This window comes from Pan troglodytes, chromosome 11, assembly GCF_028858775.2.
Source record: "Pan troglodytes isolate AG18354 chromosome 11, NHGRI_mPanTro3-v2.0_pri, whole genome shotgun sequence".
In the NCBI taxonomy this organism is placed as follows: domain Eukaryota; kingdom Metazoa; phylum Chordata; class Mammalia; order Primates; family Hominidae; genus Pan; species Pan troglodytes.
Genome location: NC_072409.2, coordinates 104,171,372 through 104,186,472, shown reverse-complemented (window position 1 = coordinate 104,186,472; position 15,101 = coordinate 104,171,372). Strand labels below are relative to the sequence as shown.

The 15,101-nt window shown below is 33.6% G+C and overlaps 1 protein-coding gene across 1 annotated transcript in view; it reads left to right on the top strand.

Annotated features, from left to right (window-relative positions):
* Positions 1-15,101, top strand: part of TYRP1 (tyrosinase related protein 1) — a 1,163,994-nt gene that overhangs the window by 153,743 nt on the left and 995,150 nt on the right. The window contains exon 3 of the mRNA XM_063787982.1: positions 13,650-13,762. The gene's annotated coding sequence lies outside the window, so the exon portion shown is untranslated. The remainder of the gene's footprint in view (positions 1-13,649; positions 13,763-15,101) is intronic.

The window sequence follows — 15,101 nt, the reverse complement described above, 5'->3', positions numbered from 1 at the left end:
TCCTTTTTGGTTTCCTGTATTTGACCTACTTTTCATTACCATTTCAGCAGTATTGCTTCCTTGCAACTCTTAACTACTCATGACATTTTTAAACACTCACAGCATTTCTTATATTTCTTCATTTAACGACATTTTAGGTTTAAGCGGAAATAAACTATGATTTCCAGATCGTGCATATTTGAAAGCCATGAAACCCATTTTAATATGATTATGTCAGCTTTATTTAGGTTCATCTACTTTTGTATTTTGAGCATTTCACCCAAATTAGGGTATATGTGTGTGTGTGTGTGTAATGGGCATACACTATTATGAACATTTCTATTTGAACACAGGAATTTTGATATTTTATGTTTTTTTCTGAAATTGTGTCTTAGTGATTAATTATTGCATTATGTTTTAGTCCAATACCCTGCTTAGCAATTGTAAGTATATTCATCAGAATTGTGGGATATGATTTGGAAAGACAAATGGATATATTACCAGTCAATATGCATAGGTTTCATTTACCTCAATTGGTTTGTCTTCAGATCCTCATGTCTGCTCTCAGCTCAATCTTGTTTCTCTTCGTTCAGATCTTTTCATCTTCCATATTTGCAGACAGTAATTCTCCAGTCTTCTGCTGGGGCAATATCCCTGATAGCACTGCTGCAGAGGGGTTTCCAAGTGTACCTATATGTGTTTTAACAATCCTTCTGTTTACAGTCTCACATTGTACTGTCTCTTTCAGAAACAACCAAGGCCTGTAGTTCCTGAGGCTCTGGAGTTCCTCAAACAAAATTATGATTTCCCTCTTTCATTAAATACAATGCAGCTTCATCTGCTTTCATAACTTGGTTACCATTTGTCCATCACTTTACCGTCTTCCAAACTTTGTTGACACTTTCTCTGTTCTCTTTGCATTGCAGATGCACCCATTCTTTTTTCTTTTACTTCCTTTTACTGGGGAGCAGAGGTATACATGTGTGTCTAAAAAGATTGTTTTCGGGTGTGTGTGTGTGTGTGTGTGTGTGGTAAAAACAGTTAAGTGGGAGCTATCCTCAAACTTTTAGTGCACCACACAATATTGTTAAATATAGACACAATGCTGTACTGAGAATCTCTAGCACTTATTTATCTTGTTAACTGAAACATTATGCCAGTTGAGGAGCAACTCCCCATTTCTTCTATTTTCTAGCTCCTGGCAACCAGAATTCTACTCTTGTATCAGTTTGACTGCTTTAAATGCCTTGTAAAAAGGAAATCATGCAGTATTTGTCCTTCTGTTACTGACTTAGTTCACTTAGCTTAATGTTTTCCAGGTTCATTCATATTGCCTTTTATAGCATGATTCTCATCTTTTTAAAAGCTGGAATATCATTCCCTTGTAGCATACACTGCATTTTATTTATCCATTCAACCGTCATTGGACATTTGGATTGTTTCTACCTATTGGCTATGGTGAATAATGCTTCAATGAACATGGGAGTGCCAATATCTCTCCAATATCCTGATTTTAATTCTTATGGATGTATACCCACCATTGGAACTACTGGATCAACTGATAGTTCAATTTTTAATTTTTTTAACTAATGATTAGGTTTCTAATGATTAGTTATGTTGAACAAATTTCGTATGCTTATTGGCCATTTATGTGTCTTCTTTGTAGAAATGTCTATACAGATCCTTTGCTCATTTTAAAATCAGGTTGTGTGATTTTGTTGTTATTCAGTTGTAGTTACTTATGTATTTTAGATACTGATGAACCCCTTATCAGATGTATGGCTTGCAACATCCAATTTGTAGGTTGCTTTGTCATTTTGTTGATTGTTTCTTTTGCTTTGCACCTTTTCAGTGTGATTTAGTCTTATGTGTGTATGATATGTCAAACATAAATTAATTCCCTATTGCTTGTACTTTTGGTGTCATATGCAAGAAATCATTGCCTAGATCAGTGTCATGAAGCTTCCCTTCTATGTTTTCTTCTCATAGTTTCACAGTTTCAGATATTACACTTAAATCTTTAATCTATTTGAGTTTATTTTTGTATATGGCATAAGATAAGATCCTAACATTGTTCATATGCATGTGGATATTCAATTTTTCCAAGACTATTTGTTGAAGATACTATCCTTCCTCCATTTATAACAGCATCGAAAGAGTAAAATACTTAGGAATTTGTTTAACCAAGGGAAGATTTCTATGCTAAGAACTAGGTAACATTGATGAAATAAATTAAAGAAGACACAAGTAAGTGAGAAGACATCCTGTGTTCATAGACTGAAAGACTTGCTATTGCTAAAATGTCTATACTACCCAAAGGGTTCCACAGATTCAGTGCAATATCTATCAAAATATTAATAACATTCTACACAAAAAGAGGAAAAATATCCTAAAATTTGTATTGAACTACAAAAGATTCTGAATAGCCAAAACAATTTTGAGAAAGAAGACCGAAGCTAAAGGAGTCAAACTTTCAGATTTCAAAATACATTACAAAGATATGGTAATAAAAAGAGTCTGATACTGGCATAAACACACACATGTGGAGGTATGGAAGAGAATAGAGAGCCCAGAAATAAACCCACACATATACAGTCAACTGATTTTCAACACGGGTATAAAAGGTGCATTCCTCTTCTTACTTTATCTTTATATTTGTTTATGGAGCCACCACATCAATATGCATATTTATATTGCAACAACATGCAATAAACATGGCAATTCCGTGTTTATCCTATTTCTTCTGACATTTCTTGTGTTTATTTTTCCTATTTTCTGACTAATCACATGGCTACATTTGCACACATCATTTACTTCTACATTCTATGGTGCTGCCATTATGATAGCAATAAAAATCAATTGCAATAATAAATTCTAATTGCATTTACAATAAATGCCATTCTTCTGTGTACATGTTATGAGGCTATATTTGATCTGACGCTTGTTTCTGCCAAGGTGTGTCACCTACCAACTTCCTTCTTTTCCCAATTTACTTTTAGTGTATTAGATTATTATTTCTTGGACACATCTTGCTGCTTCATGGATTTGTCTTGATGCAGAATACACTTTCCCCTTTTTGTCTGGCTTGTTCCCACTGATAATTCACTGAGAATGTAATCAATATTGTATTTTACTTGATCCTCACAGCTAAAGTTGACCATTCTTCTTCCTTCATTTGCATATTAGCCTTACTTACAGCATTTATGAACAATGTAATTTATTTTTTTGCCTCATTTTCTACCTAACTATGAGCATATACTATCCCAAACCTTGTAGTATTTACATGTAAGAGTATAACAATAGGCTGCGTGCGGTGGCTCACGCCTGTAATCCTAGCACTTTGGGAGGCCAAGGGGGGCGGATCACGAGGTCCACAGATTGAGACCATCCTTGCCAACAAGGTGAAACCCCGTCTCTACTAAAAATACAAAAATTAGCTAGGCATGGTGGGATGCACCTGTAGTCCCAAATACTCAGGAGACTGAGGCATGAGAATCGCTTGAATCCAGGAGGCGGGGTCTGCAGTGAGCCGAGATCGCGCCACTGCACTCCAGCCTGGTGACAGAGTGAGACTTCATCTCAAAAAAAAAAAAAAAAAAAAAAAAAAAAAAAAAATTATAACAATATTTGGTAATACAAGTAAATGCATGAATAAATGGATTATGATGTCTCATTGAGTACTCTCAGGCCACATGAAATCACCAAATTAACATCATTTCCTTGCTCTATTGGGATGAATTACCCTGTCAGTTCTAATTTTAGAAATGCAAATACTCGTATATATGTGTGTGTGTGTGTGTGTGTGTGTGACGTATATGTGTATATAACATACAGTAAACAAAGGTCTACTATGTTAAAATATATAGAAAATTCAGTCCTTAGGTATTTCAATTTTTAAAAATTTGAAGTTTATGCTAAACATATTGTTTTCTATTTCTAAATTTATCTTATATATTAAATAAAACTTACGTAGATAAAGATAAATGCATCAAATACTTTCATAGCTAAAGTTCCTTCTCCACCAAGTTTGGATTAAAGTTTTATATCAAATGAAGAATATTATTCTCATTTTTACCCATTTTTAGAATATAACTTCATTATCTGTCAATTGAGGTGCGTCTTTATATAAGTGAGTAATAAATCTGTATTTTTGACCTTTGATTATTTGAATTACTGATTTCCACAGATACTAATTAAAAATCTACATATTTAAGTCTAACAATGTTAACATTGTTAACAGGTTTTATGTCCACTGTGGTATAAAACAGAATTAAACAGTGTCTTATCACATGATATTTACATAAGCAAGCAACTTATCTATTAAGGCAATTTGACACTTTTGAATGCAAATTTAATGGTTATTTAACACTCTTATCCTGAATCATACCAATATTTATCAGTCCCAGTCCATATGCGTGGCCAAATCTGACTAAGGCTGGGATATAGGGATGAGGAGGAGGAGATTGAAGACTGAATGATCTAGCTGATGCATACTTGAATCAGAGAGAATCCTAGTCTCGCAAGTAGACGGCGTTACCTAGAAAAGTTTTAGAACTGAGCACTTCTACTTAAAATGAATTTTGGCAGAGTGTTCATAATGAAACTCAGTTAAAAACAAGGTTAAAAATGTTAGCCCAAATGTTGAACATACAAAAATAATTGTAATTACAAAAGAAAGAGTTAAAAAATAGTATTATAAGGATAAGATGTAGAATGCATTATGTTTAAGCTTGTGTGGTGAGGCTATTTTAGAGAAGAGAGCAATGGGTCTGCTTCTATCATTTTTATCTCTACAGCCAATGCCTCTTTATGCCCCACACCTGCCCTATCCTCACGTTGCTTAAAAAATCCCTTTAGTTTTAATTGTCATTATATAAAGAAAGAAAGAAGTCATACAGTTTTCATGATACTTTAGTCATTTTGAAGTAAACTGAAAATTTTGTTTGTGGTAAATCAAAGGTCTTCTGTGTCTCTGTTTGTATGATTACATAAACCCGTCAAAGTTTATACAGACTTTTAAGGATAAAATGAAAATCGGGTTGCGCATGCATGTGCTTGCATATGTGTGTTAGATTCCTTAGGTAAAAAATGTCTCCCCATGGTAAAAAATATTATAAACTAATGCTTATAGTTCACATGTTTAAGTATCCACTCTGATGTTGCTTTATCTTCCATATCAAGTATCTATTTCATAATGCATGAGAAAAAATGAAAATATTGAATAACATAATAATTTGAACTGAGCTCTCATTATTACAAAATGTTTGATGAGGCACAAGCTGAGGATGTGTTGACTAAAATGCTTCTGTTCAAAATGGAAATTGACATACAAAATACTAGATGTCTTCTTTTATTAAGAAATGGCATATATAGCTAACAATGACTCCCTGTTTCTTGAGAGAAAATGCTTTATATATCTCAAAGTGAATTGTTCATCACTAGAAATTGTGTGTTCTGGTACAATCCTGTGTCAGTTTCCAGAAAGGATCTGACATTAAAATTTCTAGATAAGGGAAAGCTAGCAGAGAAATATCACAAAGCTCTAGCAAGCTGCAGAGATGGACTAATGCTTAGTAGCAGCTCAAATTAAGACAGTTCAACATCTAGAATCCCATTTATCTGTACCAAACATTTCAGCAGACCTTATTGGCCACACAACAAGAGTCCCCATTCAGTTGAAATTACTTATTTCAGTTAACAGACAATAAAAAACAAATACTTCAGTTTAGCACTCAGTATCATTGGACAATTTATTTTAATTTTATTTAAATATATTTTAATATAACCTAGTCATATGAACTAATTATTAGATTTAAATATGCAAAATATGATTATTCTAATTAAATGCTAGTAACTCCCTCGTGCTGTGATTTACACTGCATAAATTATATCTCTTGAATCATATTTGTGCTTAAAAAAGTCTTCCATACATTTCACTTTTTTCACATATCTTCTCTCCAAACCATATCCTAAAGCCCTGCCATGCAGCTCGTAATTTTAAGTCAGAGAACCTGCTTATAACAAACCTGTTGTAACAAACTCGTTTCTTTATGTTTTTTTCCTGGAAAACAGACTCTGTATATACTTTTTACTCTCAGAACATCTTATGTTAATACATAAGTTAATTTTAATTTATATCTACAGACTTACTGGCATTCTATTTTCATTTGGATTGAAGATCATTTGTAATGTGTACCATCTCTCAAAGAAAAAAAAAGTCCAGACATAGGACATAGGACATGATCCACAAACATATGCCAGTAGAAATATATATATATATATATATATATATATATATAGTCAAGTTTCAAAAAAAATTCACTGTTCAAATGATTTTATTTACTAGAAATCTTATATTGATTGGCACCTTCAATTTAATAAACACATAATTAAATGTATCTACTCTTTGTTAAGGGAAATAAATGGAACTTATCAGTGTGAAATATTCATTTCTTTTGGTTTTTACAAAATAAATATACCATTTTAAAAAGTAAATCTTTAAGCATCTAAATTTACTTTAAATATTTCATTATTTATAAGTTTAGTAAAGTTTAACAATCATACTTAAGAGGACTATGTAGTTAAACTTCACTAAATATTATAAAGTACATTTATACATGTTCTTTTTCCGTACTTCAGCTGTCTAACAACAAATGTTCCTTAAGTATTTTAGAAATGAATATAATTGTTTCCCTAAATATTATAAAATGCATATGTGTATTTTATTTTTAGCAATCTAACAAACATATCCTTCCCAAACTGCTATACAGTCTTATTAAAAATTCCACAAGTTAAATTTATAAGTGTAGTTATTTATAAGTTTTTCCAAACACTAATTGTTTGCAAAGTTTGCTAAATTTTGTTTTGTCTTAAAAACACTTGCTTAAAATAAAGTATTTAATTAGTATTTTACATTGGAATAAAAATATATGTCACCATTTATTGTCAGATTATCTTAAATAGTATATTTTAAATACCAAATAGTTAAAATTACTCAACTTATAAAAAATATATTAAAGATGTAGATTTGATTAAAGCTATTATTCTAGGCTAGGTGTGGTGGCTCACACCTGTAATCCCAACAGTTTGGGAGGCCAAGGCGGGCGGATCCTTTGTGGTCAGGAGTTCAAGACCAGCTTGGCCAACATGGTGAAACACTGTCTCCGCTAAAAATACTAAAAATTAGCCAGGCGTGGTGGTCCCTGCCTGTAGTCCCAGCCAGTCAGGAGGCTGAGGCAGGAGAATCACTTAAATCCGGGAGTTTGAGGTTGTAGTGAGCCAAGATCACACCACTGCACTCCAGCATGGATGACAGAGACTCCATCCCAAAAAAAAAAAAAAAAAAGTTACCATTCTTTATTTACTTGTATGCTTTTTCAGGCTGTTAAATCCTTATGTATTATACATCAGGTTAATTTGGGGTTAGAATTACAGACCAGAGAGTTTTAGTGTGAGTTTCTCAGTGTGTGTGGGTTGCCCAGAAATGAGATTTTTGATCAGTCAATGGGATCCAGAGCTGCAGGGATTTCCCTGTAATCATAATTAACAGTTTGATCCCTGCTATAATCTCTGAGCCAATACAGAATTAAAATGCAATGTCTAAAAACCAGAATCCTTACACAGCCTGAATCTTTTCACTTCAAGATATATTATTTTTAACTACTTTGGACTTTATCACCTAATTAAGGTAGATTAAATATGGCAAACCTAGCTCACGTGCTTTACCATTTGATAAGATCTCACTAAATTATTTACCACTGATTTAATTTTTTAATAATTTGGATCCTCTCTCTGGTCTTCCACTTTTATTTTTTAACACATATAGGCAGAAATCTAGCTTCGAGAAAAGTACAGATTGTGCCTGGTTAAATCTTAGTTTTTAATTTGGCCATTTTCACATAGCATGTTAAAATGCTTAATAAATATTTATTGTTTAATAAAACATTATAAGGATTATAGCTTCATGAATAATTCTATGGCTATATCATGCCTATTGTGAACTAATTATTAAAATGTGGTTATGCATGCCTCAGTGTTTTCAAGCACCGTCTCCCTCAAAAACACATACACCTTCCATGCAACTGAAATGAATGTTTAAAAGATAGCTAATACTTGTTAAATATTATACAGACTTTTCAGTCATTAACTGGTGTATATGCTCCTGGTCACATTCTCCTTCTTGAAATATTTCATATCCTTGATTTCAGCTTCTCCTCCTTTAAAACTTCATGGTATTTTCCACAAGTCTTTTAAATTGTATCTTCTCTTAAAGTTTCTTAAATGCTAGCATTTCTAAAAATTCTGGTTTAGCACTCCTTCAATCCTCAACTACAATCTCCCCAGTTATGACACATACTGAGAAAGATAAATTGGTTCCTGGAGTTGACTTGTTACTAACATTCAGGTCCTGCTATTGCTATATGCTAGCCTGGTACTTGACTATGCAGCTGATTAAACTTCACTAAATATTATGAAGCACATTTATATGTGTTCTTTTTCTGTACTTCAGCTGTCTAACAACAGCTAGGTCTTGGTGTTCCCTTGATGAGCAGAAACAATTCAGTAACAGAACAAAACATCAACATCAGACAAGGCCAATCTGACCATAAAGAATCAAGATAAAAGTAAGACCACTCATAATGATGTCTGAATACAGAGAAAACTAAAAGACTTTCCAGGCCACAATGTACCAAAGATATCCCTATCATGGCTAAAATGAGTGACCACCTGCTCCTTTATTAATTATAGCTTTAGCTTCACTCTCATTTCCACTCCTTATAAATAATATTTTTAAAGATACTGAACCATAGTTTTAACTATACTTTGTAACAGCATCCCATCTAGAGCAAAGCCCTGCTATTATTAACGCTCTCCAAATTCACCTAACAAGACTAAAATCTTTTTTACCACCCAAGTATTGAGGTAGCTCCACATGGGGTATGTTCTCCTTTGCCCCAGTGAGTAAAACACTCAACTATTCAACAACAGGTGTGTCCCTAGTGGTCTTGGTGGGAATCCATTGACAATATTCATTAAAAATCCATGCTTTCGCATACCACCTATGGACTTAAAACTGTCCAAGTGGAGACTTCTATTCTAGATCAAAACTCACCTAATCCTTCTTTGCTAAACTTGTTCACTTACATGATCCACAGGCACACCGATTTCAACATACTTAAATTGAACAGATTGTTAGCTTCTCCAAAAAAGCCCTTGCTCTTACGTTTCATATCCTGTTGAAGAAATGGCTTCTATATCCAGAAATCCAAGAGGCAGCTTTGACAGCTTCCTAACTCACCACATGCAACTTTCATTTCCTGATGTCTAAATATCTCCCTTTGTTTTACATTGCCACTGCTGCTTCTCAAGTCAAGATCCTCATTATTTCCTATCCAAGTAGCCAACTGACAGCGTTATTGTATGTCTGGTAGCATTTTGTTCCTACTATGTCAGATGCCCAAGTGATCTTTTTAAAAGGCAAAACTGATCAGGTCAATTTTTTACATACCTTCAATTACTTCCCAAACTTACAGGATTGGAGAATTTGCAAGCCAAATCATCAGTCTTTTCCTATTTCTCACCTTTTATCTCTAGCGATTTCCAAAAGACAGTTTCAGAACAATGTTATTGTACTTTACTTATTTATATTTCTGCCATTTTGAGCCTGTTTTCTAATTAATTTTCATTGAATATAGGGTAAAATTCTAAGATCTTAAGTGAGCAGTTATATGAATTTTGAAATTTTTCTATACTTGTGTACCACAACATAAAATATGCCTCTTTTCAGTCAATTTTGCTGTTACCCGACAACCAATTTCTAGTTACTGCTCCATTAAGTTAATTTGCATTCTTCTTGGACTCATATAAGTAGAGTATGGGCTTTTAAATTTTAGCTTTCATCTAATAAAACTTTATGGGTTCTTTTCTTAGTTACTTAGAAAATCTTAGTTACTTAGTTGAAAATCAATTCAGTGTTTATGTAGAGATCTACTTTTGGCCAATCTCTGCCATTCTCCTAGTTTGCTTTTCTATTTTTATATGATATTACACTGCCTTAATGAAACTTTATAGTAAGACTTGAAATGAAATATTTTAGCCCTCTAATTTCATTTTTGGCCACATAATTGTATGGCCTATTCTAGGTCCTTTGTGTTTCTTATCAAATTTATAATGAACTTGTTAATTTCTTCCAAAAAAATTGGGTAGACTATGTTAGAGATCTCTAAGTTTCTTTGGAATAACAGAACCCATAGGATATGTGAGAGGATTTTTTTATGGGAATTGATTCACATGATCACAGAAGTGGAGAAGTCCCATGATAGGCTGTCTGCAAGATGAAGAACCAGAGAGGGTGGTAATGTGGCTTGTCTGGAGCCTCAGAACCAGGGAAGCCAGTAGTATAGCCCCCAATCTGAAGCCAAAAGGCTGAGAGTCCTCAGAAGGCCACTGGTGCGAGTCCTGAAGTCCGAATGCTAAAAAACCTAGAGTCTGATATCCAAGGACAGGAGATAAAAAGGTGTCCTGCTTTGGAATGGGGACAGACAAGAGTCATATTCCCTTCTTTTACCTGTATTTCTCAGCCCGGCCCCCAGCTGATTGGATGTTTCTCATCCACAATGAAAGTGGGTCTTCCTCTCTTAGTCCACTGACTGATGTTAATCTTCTCTAAAACCACCTCATGAACACACCCAGAAACAATACTTCATCAGCCATTTAGGCACCCTTCAGTCCATTCAGGTTGACACCTAAAATTAGCCATTATAGTAAGTATGTTGAATCTATAAATCAATATTAGAAAGATGAATATCTTTTTTAAAATTTCATCTCTTTTGTATTTTGTATTTTTGTTAATATATAACAGATGTAAATATTTTGGGGGTACATTTGATATTATGATGCATTCATATAATGAAACAGGGTAATTGGGATATCCATCACATTAAATATTTATCATTTTTAATGTTAGGAATATTTGAGTTTTTTTCTTCTAGCTATTTTTGCATGTGAAATTGATTAATGTTAACTGTAGTCACCATGCCGATCTATGAAACACCAGGTGGATGTCTTAACAATATCGAATTCTTCAATCAATAAACATAATATATATCCTCACACATTTAGGATTTTCAAAATTCTGTCATTAACATTTTGTAAATTTTAAGAGAGGGAGTTAGACTAAAATTTGGAACATTTATTGCTAATCATTTTGATAATTTTTGAGGCTACTATAAATGATAGTCTTTTCTTATTTCTATTGTTTGTTACTAACATAGATATTACATCCTGTTCTTTTATATCTTGACTTTGTGTATTGTATGTTTTTCTCGTATGTCTTGATATTGATAAATTTGTTTATTTTCGATTGTTGTTGATTCTACAGAGTTATCTATATCTACAGTCATGTCACTTATGAATGATGGCGATTTTACCTCTTCCTTTCACATGTTTATTTTGTTTATTGTCACTTGCCTTTTTGAACTGCCTAGGCTTCCCAGTATAATGTTAAACAGAAGTGATGATTTTTGTCTTGTCCCCTGTCTTGTAAAACACTCAATGTCTCACCATTAAGTTTGATGGAGCTATATAGATTTTACTAAGATTCTTTTCATCAAGCTAAGCATGCTTCCTTCTATTTGTGTTGGCTAAATGTTATCATTAAGGGGTTTGAATTTTGGTATGCTTTGTAAAAATCTGTTTATATATCTTGCATATTTTTCTATTTTATTTTATTTATATGATGAATTATCTGTATTACTTTGCTTTTATACTGCTATAAAGAAATACCTGAGATGGGATAATTTATAAAATAAAGAGGTTTAATTGACTCACTGTACCACATGACTGGAGAGGCTTCAGGAAACTTAGAATCATGAAGGAAGGGGAAGCAGGCACCTCTTATATAGCAGCAGGCAAGAGAGAGAGCAGGGAAACCCATCACTTATAAAACCATCAGATCTCGTGAGAACTCACTCACTATCATAAGAACAGCATAGGGAAACTGCCCCTGTAATCCCATCACCTCCCACCAGGTCCCTCCTGCAACACCTGGGGATTACAGTTCAAGGTGAGATTTGAGTGGGGACACAGAGCCAAGCCATATTAATTACATTAATTTTCCAATGTTAAACACAGCTTGCTTTCTTGTGATAAATACTGTGTCATAATATATTCTCTTTATTATAAATGCCAGATTAGATTTGCTCATATTTTGTTACTGTTGGTTAAATCTATATTTAGGGGAAAATTGAGTTTTGTTTCCTGTCCCTATACCAAATTTCTTTCGGATTTTATATTATGATTTTTCTAATATTAGAATATAGGTTAAAAACTGTTCAATTTTTTGGATTTTCTGAAATTGTTTGTGTAAAATTATCACTTAATTCTTGAAAAGCTTAACATTTAGTATAAAATTGTTCTGGCTGCTAGTGTCATACCAGAGGCGTGGTAAAAATAGATACACGCAAAAGTTTTTCACTGGGATACACTTGAAAAGCAGTTGAAAGTAATACTAAAGACTAAGTGTCTCAACATATACGGAACTTATGAATGAGAGTATAAGCAAGAAATTACGCCATCAGAAATACATTTTCCAATATATAATCGGGAAGTATTGTAACCAGCAAAAATGAAACATAGATTGAAAAAATGAAGAATGGAAGTTTTGATAAAGGAAGTTATAATAAGAGTGTACCTAAAAGTTCTGAGGCAAATGTGAAAATGAACAAATTCTTCCGCCTGACTATATACTTGGACATTTACAGGAATATTGTTTATAGTAGTCTGAGACTAGGAATAACCTCAATATACATTAATAGAAGTGTTAAATAATGATTTTAATGATAAAAATCATACAAAATAATAATAAATGAACTACAACCTGGTTAAAAATTGGAAAATGTATACAGTAGAATTCTATTTTTATAAAGACAAAATACAAAATAAAAAAGATATACAATTAACAGAAATAATAGTGATCTCATGCCTAATGAAGATAAATGCAATGCACAAGGGCAAAATGGGACTTTCAAAGTATAAGCAATATTTTGTTAACGTGTCACATAGTTTGAATGTTTGTCCCCTCCAAATTTCATGTTGAAATGTAGTCCCCAAACACCTCTGTTGAGAGGTGCTTGGTAATCGGGACGGAACCCTTGTGAATGGCTTGGTATAATGAGTGAATTCTCCTTCCCTTAGCATGAGAACTGGTTGTTTAAAAGAGCCTGGCATCTCTCTTGCTCCCTCTTTCTCCGTGTGGCACGCCTGCTCTTGCTTCACCTTCTGCCAGGAATAAAAGCCTCTGAGGTCTCACCAGAAGCTGAGCAGATGCTGGTACCATGCTTGTACAGCCTGCAGAACCATGAGTCAAAAATATCTCTTTTCTTCATAAATTACCCAGTCTCAGGTGTTAGTTTATAGCAATGCAAAATGGACTAACACAATATGGTTGTTGGGAACATGAATATTCATACCTTTTGTATTCTGTATGTTTAGTTTACAGATTGTTTTTCATATGAGATTGAGACAGAGTTTCGTTTTGTCTCCCAGGCTGGAGTGCAGTAGCCTGATCTCAGCTCACGCAATTCTCTTGCCTCAGTCTCCTGAGTAGGTGGGACTACAGGCGCGTACCACCACGCTCGACTGATTTTTTTTTTTTTTTTGTATTTTTTTAGTAGAGACCGGATTTCACCTTGTTAGTCAGGATGGTCTCAATCTCCTGATCTCATGATCCGCCCGCCGTGGACTCCCGAAGTGATGGGATTACAGGCATAAGCCACCGCACCTGGTCTGTATGTTATATTTTAGTAAGTGCAATTAGAGGTTATGTTAATGTATTCAATTTTTGAACAAGGCATTAAAAGCTCAGATAGGTTACGAGACATGCTCAAGAGTCAGAAGAAGGTTTCGTAGCTGAAGTTTGTTAACCTTGATATTTCTTAACATTTCATTTGTTTCAGGCTAAAGGAGTAGTCTAGCAGTCTTAGGGATTATAAAGTGTCAAATCAATTATTTGGGGTAATATTTAGCTTTTTATTTATATGATTGTTGTTCTTTTGATGGTACTTAAGATGTTTTAACATAAAACATATAAGATGTTTTCAAATAATGTCATACTGTTCATGTATTTGCCAGTATAGGTTTTTGGCAACATGGATAAAATAACTACAAACTGAACTAAATTTGCTTATCTCACTACATTAACTTGAAAGAATGCAGTTGATAAAGGCTTAGTGGTACTTTCCTCAGCATTAGGGCTGGCTTGATGCTAGAAAAGAGATATTTTCATTTCTCACAAAATGACTAAGTACCCTTATTCTCCAACTACCCAGCACCTTGTTTCTTATAAATTCCGTGTGATTAATTACATGATAGTACCAATCTCCCAGGCTATGGATGTCCATATATTGCACCACCACAGCCTGTACTCTAGGGAAAAAAAATAAATTGTATAAACTGTATTCCCACTTGGGGGATTGTATTAGCAGCAGTCTTTCATCAGTGTAGCTGTAGAAAATCTAATTCTCCTCTGACGTGACCCCCCAGGAGGCGGAGCTTGCAGTGAGCCGAGATCACGCCACTGCACTCCAGCCTGGGCGACACTGCAAGACTCCGTCTCAAAAAAAAAAAAAAAATCTAATTATCCTCTTTATCTGTCTCTTTCTCAACATAATATATAAATGTATATATATATATATATACACACACACATATTTTTCTATGCTGTGTGTATGCATATATATGTTATATGTGTGTATATGTATATTATATATATAACATAGAGAAAGATGTTTTAATATCTCAAATCTTGATCAGTCTTACATGAAAGAGACTATATAGCATGTCCAATTCTCCTACCATTTATGATAACTCTCTGCTGATTTTGATGTGATCATATATTCCTGCATCTTCCTTATGATATTGCTAAAGCTAAGAGTGCTCCATTCTCTAGGAAAATGCATTGTCATATTCCTAAATGTTGACTAATACTCTATATATCTTTTTTGAAGAGGTTATTATGCCAAAGTAGGAAATAAAGTGAATTTTCATATGTCATATATTGGTAGTCTTAAGGCATCATTACTACAGTCAAAAAAAGTTTACACTGTGCTATGTGCATAAATTTA